Source organism: Anopheles aquasalis, chromosome 3, assembly GCF_943734665.1.
Source record: "Anopheles aquasalis chromosome 3, idAnoAquaMG_Q_19, whole genome shotgun sequence".
NCBI classification, from domain to species: Eukaryota; Metazoa; Arthropoda; class Insecta; order Diptera; family Culicidae; genus Anopheles; species Anopheles aquasalis.
Genome location: NC_064878.1, coordinates 15,595,001 through 15,605,000, shown reverse-complemented (window position 1 = coordinate 15,605,000; position 10,000 = coordinate 15,595,001). Strand labels below are relative to the sequence as shown.

The 10,000-nt window shown below is 50.7% G+C and overlaps 2 protein-coding genes across 2 annotated transcripts in view; one reads left to right on the top strand and one right to left on the bottom strand.

The window, feature by feature from the left end:
- LOC126578715 (protein Dr1) overlaps positions 1-10,000 on the top strand; it is a 186,530-nt gene that overhangs the window by 64,565 nt on the left and 111,965 nt on the right. The gene's annotated exons all lie outside the window — the stretch shown is intronic.
- Positions 1-10,000, bottom strand: part of LOC126578692 (protein groucho-like) — a 44,185-nt gene that overhangs the window by 5,238 nt on the left and 28,947 nt on the right. The window lies entirely within an intron of this gene.

Below are 10,000 nucleotides of genomic sequence, written 5' to 3'. Positions count from 1 at the left end.
CGATGTGGCCACCAAGGGATACAACGGGGGGACGATACAAGTGCGAAGTAAACCTTCGATAAGCCGGCCGCTGTCGTTGTCTCTGCTTCATTGGTTCCTTTTTCTTCTTCTCGTGCCGAGTTTACCTTGAGAGGGACACAATCGGACAGACAATTTTCAACCCAATAAGACACCGAACATGGCTGGATTTTAAATTCAATGCACGTCTAGCGAGTGGTGCCCGTAGCTATTCGCGCGCGCCCTCCTCCTCTGTTGGTGACCATAATCGGAAGCTTGCCGCTCGCTGCACCGGACACAGACGGTGACGATGATGATGATGATGATGATGACGCCGCTCCAGTCACTACCACCAGCTAAAGTAGGTTTCCCGCTTTTCGATGCAGTAAGCAGAAGAAACAGGAGGTAGGTTATGGTCGAAGACTCCTTCGAATCCCGCCGTAAATGGTGGTGGTCACCCAGCACTGTACTGGAGCGCTTCTGTTTGCCCCGTTTGCCATTCCGCAGGTTGTGCACAAGCACACGCCGAGGAGAATCTATTAAGTTTGCTGTTTGGTTGATAAATGTGAAGTCGTCAAGTGGGTTTGGAAGCTAAAGACACCAGAAGGAGGAGCAGGGGTCTTGGATAGGCACCGACGACTCTGGCGGCGTCACCCCGTCACAAGCAAAACCATCGGTACATTCCACCGAGTTAAAGGACCATGGCGGTATGAGCCTCAGTTGGGTGACCAATCGCCGGACCACCAGAAGAGCTGCGACTCCATCGCCACCGGTAGTTACACAGAAAAATGTTGCATTGCATTTCGACTTACGGGAGTCATTATTGCATTATTTATGGGGCTTTTGCCATGTGCATCGGCCGGACAGCCAGCCAGCCAGCCAGCTAGAGGACCAGTGGCAGTAGCCGGATCGTGTCCGCGAGCGTGTGCAAATGCCACCACCGCAAGAGAGCCGACAACAAGACAAACAACACCGTCGTGCCCCCTCCTCCTGGCTTCACGGATGGCTGCCAACACGACGGCGGTGACCAAGACGACCACGAGACGACGAAGTAAGTGAAGGAGGTCTGCGTGGAGTGTCAAGAAAACGACATAAAACCCCGGTAGCACCCGGCTGTAGGGCACCACAGCAGCAAGCAAACACTTGCGGGGATAGTAAATTACGATGCGATGCACTTGCGGTCCCAAAGGGGTGGTGGTGGTGGTGGGTGTGGTGACTGAATGAGAAAGGGTGGCAACAACCAGCATAGCGCGCCACCAACATGCAGACACCACAGCCCAGTGTTTGGCCTCTAGGCGTGCTCGAGCGCGAGCGCGCGCACATGATCGAGAAGGAGATTGGTGTGCACAAGACGCAAAGACCTATCGTGCTTGCCCGCGAGCTGGCTGGCTGGCTGGCGTCTGGAAGACTGATTGAGTCTTAAGTAGCTACAAATTTATTGCCAAACAGATTTAATGGTCGCCCGCGCCAAACACACACAGAGCACCATGGCCGCCGCCGTGCGGGCAGGTTAAGTAATTCGATCGCAGATTGACGGCGATAAACTTGGCGTAAGAACGTTGCCCTGCCCTGCCCGGCCCTGCCGCCCCGTAGGCGCGATGTAGCCGATAGTCATACTCTGACACCGGCAGCACCTCCTGCTCTCCTCATGAATGTTACGACCAACGACCCTCTCCTCCCCTCCCAGCACCACTCTTCTCCCAGCTTTCCGACTAAACACACCTGAAGAGGGAGGGTGGGTTATGTGTTCGCGGCTGTTACTGTCATTGCCACCACAACACGCTGCATAGCCGCACGAGGAGACCAAAGGCACACAGGGGGCGATACAAATTTATGATACACCCAGCTGTGCTATGACCACCCCACCACCTCACCTTCATCTCCCTTCACCATCCACCGACTGTCACTGTGCTTGATGGATGTGTCGTCGTTGTCTTGGGGGGTTGGTTGCTCGTTGTTTGTCTTTCGCACCGGGGAGCAATCGAGTGCGCGCGTGCGACGTCGCTGATCGGAGGGATCATAAAAAGGCGAACGGTTTTTTTTTTTTGGTTTCGTTTGGTGTTTTTGTTCCCTGATGTTCATGTGACTTGGCCCCGGGGTTGGTGGTAATGTTGCGTTCGATGGCGCATAAAATGTTTCTTCTGGAAGCGTAAGGTAGTGGCCTAGGAACGGCACGGCATGCGGCGGAACACTGGCACTTAAGATAAGGTGTGTTCATCATTCCCCCGCGATTCCTCAGGGGCACTTTTGTGGCAGCTGGAGGGCGTAGCATTCATTTTGGCTATCATTAGCCACATACGGAGCCCATAGAGCTTTGTAGAAGAACAATCCTCATCAAACTACGCTCCTGTCAGTGTTTTATTGAACCGTTTGAAGTCTGATATTTGACTTCTCGTGAAAACCATCCGAAGAGCCGTCGCAAAGCCTATATTTCATTTTCTCCAACAAGCAAGGGACAGCAGCGCCAACATTTATCACAAAGTCATTAGCTAAAACTACACATTTAGCGCAGGGGTCGCAAGAGGGTTGGGATGATAAAACATAAACTTTGTCATACATTCCCCGGAGACGCGGCGGCATCTTTTGGCAAGGGGAGAAAGAGATCAGCCCGAGGGGCACCCTAGGAGTAAAAGGTCGGTCGGAAGTGGATAGTCAAAGCACCAACAGCAGCAGTAGTAGCATGCCATTGACTTTGGCCCTTTCCCATCATTCCATCGGCAATTATAACTTTTGACACCAATTTAATTTTATAGTTCCGTTCATTTGGACGATATCCCCCTCCAGCGCCAGACAAAGGAGTCAGAAAGAGAAAGAGCAGGGAGGACACTACCATCGCGCTGGACCATCTATTAGCCAGCCCCCCCACCTCCGGAGTGACTAAAATTGTCTTCCGACGAGGTTGCTACCACCCGCATTGCGATCCATTGGCGCCATCTCGTCGTCGTCGTCGTCGTCGTTGTTGGTTCTCTGTTTAATTGTGAGAGAGAGAGAGGGAACTCCGCTTCCTGGTGGGAGGTAGATTGAAGCAACAAGACACAAAACACACCCACACGCAGACACACAGAGCCACATTGTCGCACAAGGCGGTGGACACGATGACGATGATGATGCTGCGCCCCGCGCCACTGCATGGTGAACAAGCTTGTTCGACCAGCATAAAAGTCGGTCGTCGGTCCCAAGGGTCTGGAGGTCTTGAGGCAGCATGTTCCTCCTCCGACATAGACTCTGCGTAGCGCGCTCTCCACTCCGCTGCCCCGTTCACCCGAGATTGTGGACGTACAATTAGTGTGTTCGCGTCGCTGATGATCATCGACAGTCGTCGTTGTCGTTGTCGTCGTCGAACACACTCGGCTGCCTGGCGTAAAAGAAGGGCCAGCGCGCGGTCACGAAAGTGACTCAGAAAGGTATTCGACACTTCTACCAACCGGTGGTGGGGTGTTGTCGCTGTGTTCTTGGTCGTGTCGAATGGTCAAAGGGAAAGCGAGCGAGCTGGAGCCACCACACTGTGGTCTCGCTTCGTGCTTCTGTTCCTGCCGTGGACGTTCACGTCCTGTATGTGTTTTACACTCTCGTACTTTTTGTGCCGTACCTTTTGGAACAGACTTCAGACTCACTTATGCTCGGGCTCGTTGTCAACACATGGCATGGTGGCGGAACACGCCACAGAGAGCTACTTCTCTGCACGATCACGAATCGCCGGTGAGACAGAGGAAGAAAGGATTGGTTTGTGGGGATGTTGGAAGCACGAAAACGAGAAGCACATACAAGAACACTACACACGCTACTTTTCTCGGGCCAAGGAGGGCCAATGGCATGCCAGTCAGAAGCCCAGGCAACACGACACACAAACGCTTCGCTTTTACAATTCTCTACCCTCAAGGAGGCAAAGAGCCCATATCCAGTGCAGTGCACTCGAGGGGACACATTGTACAGAATATCCCAAAACAAGGCTACAGGGCCACAAACTGGGAAGCTCCGGGAAGGAACTACAACAATGTGGTGTCAGGGAATGAACCGAAAACAATATCTCACACATCTCGTTCCTAGAGGGTATCATAACTCGAAGTTTACGACAAATAATTGTTTTGCACCAGACTCCTCGCCTCTCCAGTCCATTGACCAGTCACTGAAAGGACACAGAACAGATGACACAGCATTTCCCCCCTTTCTGTTCCTGTTGCTGCCTATCTCACCACAAACCACTGCAGCAATCAGAGAGGAAGCAAAATGAGGTAGAGCTTCAAACATGACACAACAGAAAACACGATGTTACAATAGACCTACCGCTACCCACACAGTTGTGGAGGAGGATGGCAGTGGTATGAGTGGTGATGGACCTGGATTTGTGTGTTCTACTTTTTTGTCCGGACACTACACCACACTTTCTAGCTCTTCTCCTCTAACCCTTCGCGCTACATGGTGTGCACATGTCGACAAACTAACATGGATTTCCCTCACTCTCCCTGCCTGCGACTCTACAACATCAGTTCCAGCCATTGGGCTCCCTGCTCTTTGTACCTAACTACCTCGCTGTCTCTACTCGTATCCATGAGGTCCATGAAAGGCTCTCTGTAGCTGAAACCCCCGATGGTAAGTGCAGTCCAGAGCGTGTACCCATCATCTCGTTGCCATGAAGTATCATCACCACCGGCAGGTCCTCGTCGCCAGGATTCTTGACAACTCACTATCACTGGACCGTATCTTGCTGGGCAAACGGTTACAAGCCCCCCACGCGTCGTGTGCTGGTGGCAGTATAGGTCGAGAAGCCAAGTGCAGAAGGAGGGTTGATATGGTTTCTGCATGAATAAGCTGCTCTTCAGCAGTGCGCACACATGCACATGCATGTGATACAGTAGTACAGTTCAAGTTCTTCTCTGACCACGTGGCTCTCACTACAGAGGGAGTTATATCCTCGAGGGCTTCTACCTCGATGACTTTATCGGTTTGCACAAGCCACCAGCAGAGAGGGAGAGAGAGCGAAAGAGATAAACCAGACCAGGCCAGATAAAATGCAGATTTTTGCAACTACAAGCCAACCTGGCACGGCGCGTATGTCCCGGTGTCTGGTCGCAATTTTATATCCAGCCCTTCTCCCCAAAAAAAAAAGGAATCTGTTCCACAGGAAGATGAACCACTTTAGCGAGTTTACGTGTGCTTGTCCCCACGCCCCTCTGGAATGGAAATTCATCTAGAACCGGGTACCGGGACCACCAGGGCCTACCAGAGTACAGTTGGAGTACCCCCGTGGGTCCTTCTCTCGCAGTGTGCGCAGTGAACCGGGTCGAAAGTGAGATTGAAAATGTAAAAACCGCAGCCACTGAGCTACTGCATCGTCTGCCACCATGTGGTTCTATGAATGGAACCGAACGAGGACTCTCTCCTCCTCACGAGGACTCCCCTCCAATGTACCAGCAAGGCTGGCTGATAGGCTAGCTGGTAGGCGGGCGGTACCACAATGATACACTCTGGGGTGGCTGGAGTACCGAGAAAGGGACTCTGGCACACGCATTTGAATCTCGAAACCATGCTGCTCGTGATGGTGTTGTTCCATAGCTCTGGAGGCGAGGACGACGCTCATAACGCTCTCTGCGCGCATATCAAGTGGTTTTCCCCCCAGGAAGTGGATGCTCTTCTCTTCCTCTCTTTATCGTGCTCTCTCTCTCTCTCTCTGCCTCTCTCTCACAACAGAGAGAAGGTTGAGGTTAGAAAATTAAACTTACAGGGAAGAGAGTGGTACAGAGGTGGTGCTCGAGGATAGGACGATGATGCTGGCAACACATTCGCTTGAATGCAAAAGCCACAGACACATACACGTGTGTGTGGTATCAAACCACATTCAACCCCCCCCCCCCTCCCTCCGGACTCACGGTGTCCTTCCTGGCATGTCGGTCGTACAACACACCCGGTACTACAACACAACCAGCACCAGCAGCAGTAGCATAAAACCGAGTTGCGCCAGGGACTCCTCTTCCTCCCTCCTTTATCATCGTGCGTCCCTGGCAGTGGTGTGGTATTGTGGCATTTCAGTTCGCGTGGAGCTGGAGGAAAGACCGGAAGTTCCCTATAGAGCGTCATGGTACATTCCGGGGAACAGGATCGGATCTGGGTCCTGGAGGGGGTCTACTAGTGAAGCGCGCCGTTGGAACAATGACAACGGAGGCTCTCTCCCTCCCTCTCTCTATACAACCATGAATGAATATGGAATATCAAGTAGCACACAGAGAGCGAGAGAGAGAGAGAGCGAACGAGTGTGTGCGAGATGGAAAAAGGATATAAAATAGTTGCAAAACCAATGGCTGTGGTGGTAGTGCGCTGTTGGGTCCTCTCTCCATCTCTCGTCCTCTGTCGTTTGTGGTCGGTGCTCGGTGCTCCAACACCACATGCGCCACACGTGTTCCCGCACACCCCACAAGCGTCCACAAGCGTTCTGCACGGAGCACTGTGGCGGTCGTGGTTTGGGTAACTATGTAGAAACACCGCAGCCCTGCGGTTCGGTTGACCGCATCATATAGGATACAAATATAACCGCAGAAGACCAGGGCGGGAAGGAGCAGGGGAGTGGAGTGGAGTAGAACCAACCAGTCAGCCTCGTCGTCTCGTTGGATGCAGCTCTTCGACGACGTCGACGACGATGACGACGAGAAGCGAGTTCACTAATGGCTAGCTAAGGTAGTAGCAGCTAGTGCCTTGGTGTCTAGAACGCAACGCAACCACAACAGCACCGGCCACCAGGAACCAGGAACCAGGAACCGGAAAACGGTCTTCTCCCTTCCTCTTTCCTTCTTGTACCAGATCCCTCGGATCGGCGCGCGATGTTATGGAAGGAATTTGACTCCCATTCTACCCTGGACTGGAGGTCATCCTCATCTATGGACGTGTATCCGGGGTCCGGTGTCCCGAAAGCGGCTCCAAAACATTCTGGCTCCCCGTTCTCCCTCTCACACCAAAAAGTGGAGGTGGGTCGTGAAGGTCGAGTTCGCTCACATCCGGAGTAGCGCAGTACATTCGCTCAACCCAACGACCGGAACGCAAATCGAGTCAGGAGAAAGGACCAAGCGGTTCCTATCGTCCCCAGGAGGAGAACACAAACGCGCGCACACATACAGTTTAAATTGTTCTGAGAACACCAACAGCAGCACGTACACCATCGGATCCCGGGGGTCGAGGGATTGTCATCCTAACCTCATCACAGTATCGCCCCCGACTAGGGGTGGAAAATGGAAGGAAAGACGGAAGGAAGGAAGGAAGTACACCTATTAGCATGGAAGGGATGGAGAGGAACAACGGGAAGAGGAGCTTTGGGTTGAATTTGATGAGATGAAAATAGCTTCTCTTCTCCTCCTATCCCTTCCCCTGTTTCCGGTCTGTACCTTTTCTCGGTGGTGGAGGGATTCCCCAGATTCCAGTGGTACCCTCACACCCACCCACCCACCGAGGGGGTGGTGGTAATGTGCGTCGAGAGCGCCCTTGCTCAACTCAATCAACGCGGGTGGTGGTGGCGAAGTGGGTGGGTGGGAGTGAGGGAGAAGTTGTTAATATCACCACCCACCCCAGGGGCCGGGTGGTCCTTTCTTGTGCAGAAAGAGAGAGAAGGAGAGTACGGGAATAAGAATGGCCGTAAATCTTATCATTAAAAATCCGTTTGAAGATCCGAAGGCTGGCTACTCTCACTCTCTCTCTCTCTCTCTGGGGAACACACAGCGTTGTTGACACAAAGAGCGTCGCAATTGGCATACCACAGCACCAGCTAGGGAATGCTGCTGCCGTCGGTTAATGCACCCGACATTCTGTGGTGCGCTCGCGTGACATTTATTGAGCTTTTTGGAATGTCGGATGCTGGTGGAGATGGTGTTGCATCGGGAAAATACAGCGAGATTGGACACAAACGCTGGGAGGACGCTGGGAGACGCCGAAATGAGGAACAATGTGCCATTTTGTATCGCGATCGCTTCGCTGTTATTGCGAACTACTGGCAGCTTCCTCCTCTTTAGTACCGTAAAGACTAAGTGCATCTCTCGAATTAATAAGAAAAAATACATGTTTCTAAAGAAAACTAAATATACGTTTATAACACTAAAAAGAATTGAAAGTAGCTTCGCAATTGAAACCCTAAAACCCCTACAACATATAACTTTGAATTGAAACTATGCCACAGAAACAACATGATAATTGAATTTATAAACAAAGTTATTTGCTATAAACTGCTTGCCAATAAAATAGGTGTGTAAGCATGCTTTAATTTGCATGATACTCAAAGTGTCAACGAGTGAACAACAACAAAAAATCCATTCAGGACATTTTAATTCTGTATTTGTGACACATAACAGTGCCATGTTTGTTCGCACTTGCTTTAACAACAGTTTAGCTTGGCCTTTATTGGCAGTGGCAAGACACCGATAAAAAGTATACGTTGACGTTAATGGAAACATGCATTGATGAAAATAATGTGGCGATTCCTTGCCCATGTAAATCTCCTGACTTGAACTGTTTTCAATACTTGTAGAACAAGAATAGCATTCCATTATATTAAACACTTTTCATGATTTGATTGATTCTGCACGCACCCTGAGCACTGTTTTAATGGTTTTTTTAGACAAAAAGTGTTTTTTTATGTCTTGATATTCTTCTACAAATTACTTTGGAACGATGCAATGAAAAGCCATTTTCCATCTTCTTTTCAAAGCCATCTTTTGCTAGCAATAGATTCTAAAAAGTAGCCACATCATTTAGGATAAACACGTTCATACCTATTTTACTTTATTGACCAACAGAACAATGAACACTTCGGAACAAAACAAACTGTTGGTGCTTGTGGCACTATTTTAAATTACTTTCCACAAGCAAAGTAACTCCAAAACAAACCCCCTTCAAATCACATTCCCTGCTGGGGAGTTCTTCATCATGCATGCAAAGAGTGGTAGGAAATTGCTTACATAATTGTTTAATTAGGGATTTTTCCAAATCCACACATCGATTTCCACATCACAAGATTCCTCTCTCTCACTCAACACGCACAATCACCGAGTGGAAGTGGAAGAAAATGGAAATTGAAGCAATAGAGACAATCCAAACGTTGGCGTTGCGCGGGCACGCAGATCCATCTCTCATCCCTGCCTACCTCCCTCCCTCCCTCCCTGACACCTTAAATGCATTATTACACCCCATTTGCATTGCTTCTACTCCACCACCACCCCCAGGTCCACCGTACTGTGCGGGCTACTGGTCACCGCTACCTGCCTCCTCTCTCTCTCTCAATGCTCACCCACTAATTTCGGAAACGAGCCGTAAGTGAAGAAAAGTGGCAGCTCATTTCACGCTCCAAACGCAAACATCATCGACGATCGAGCGGGCGCGCGCGCGCGCACATGGCAAAAGGAGTTGGTGGATGGAGCATCGGATTTTAAAATCGCTTCATGCTCCACACACGGCGTACGCGGCAACAAAGAAAAGAAACGAAGCCAGCGAACGAACGAACGAACGAAAGCGAAGAAACGAAGCGCGAAAGGAAAATAAGATAAACCTGGCCAGGCGCAGGAGCAAACGCAGCCACCGAGCAAGCAAAGTTGCTCAATATCATTAGCCTCATCCCATTGCCAGCAAGCGAAGCCACTGTAAGTGGCCATCGCCGAAGACGAAAAAGAAGAAAAGAAAGAAAAAAGAACCGTGCACAACCGGGGAGGTGGTGTGGTACACATTCAATGCGCGATAAACCGTAGCAGCAACACATTTATTCCATTCCCTCCCCACAGGCGCCTCCCCCAAGGAGCATAATTCCGAACGAACGGATAAAGACACAGTTCAGAAGAGGAGCGCGAAGGGGGGTGGTGGTCGATTTACAAACATCGCGTGTGCCGTCATTTGGAACATAACTCAATTAGCAGCGCAAACACAGAGAGACGGCGGGACGTGTGCCGTGAAAGTTTGATGATTAGTGGGGAGGTACGAATTTGAATGAGAAATTCCTCAATTTACGCCATGCGCGCAGCATCATGTGAAATGAAGG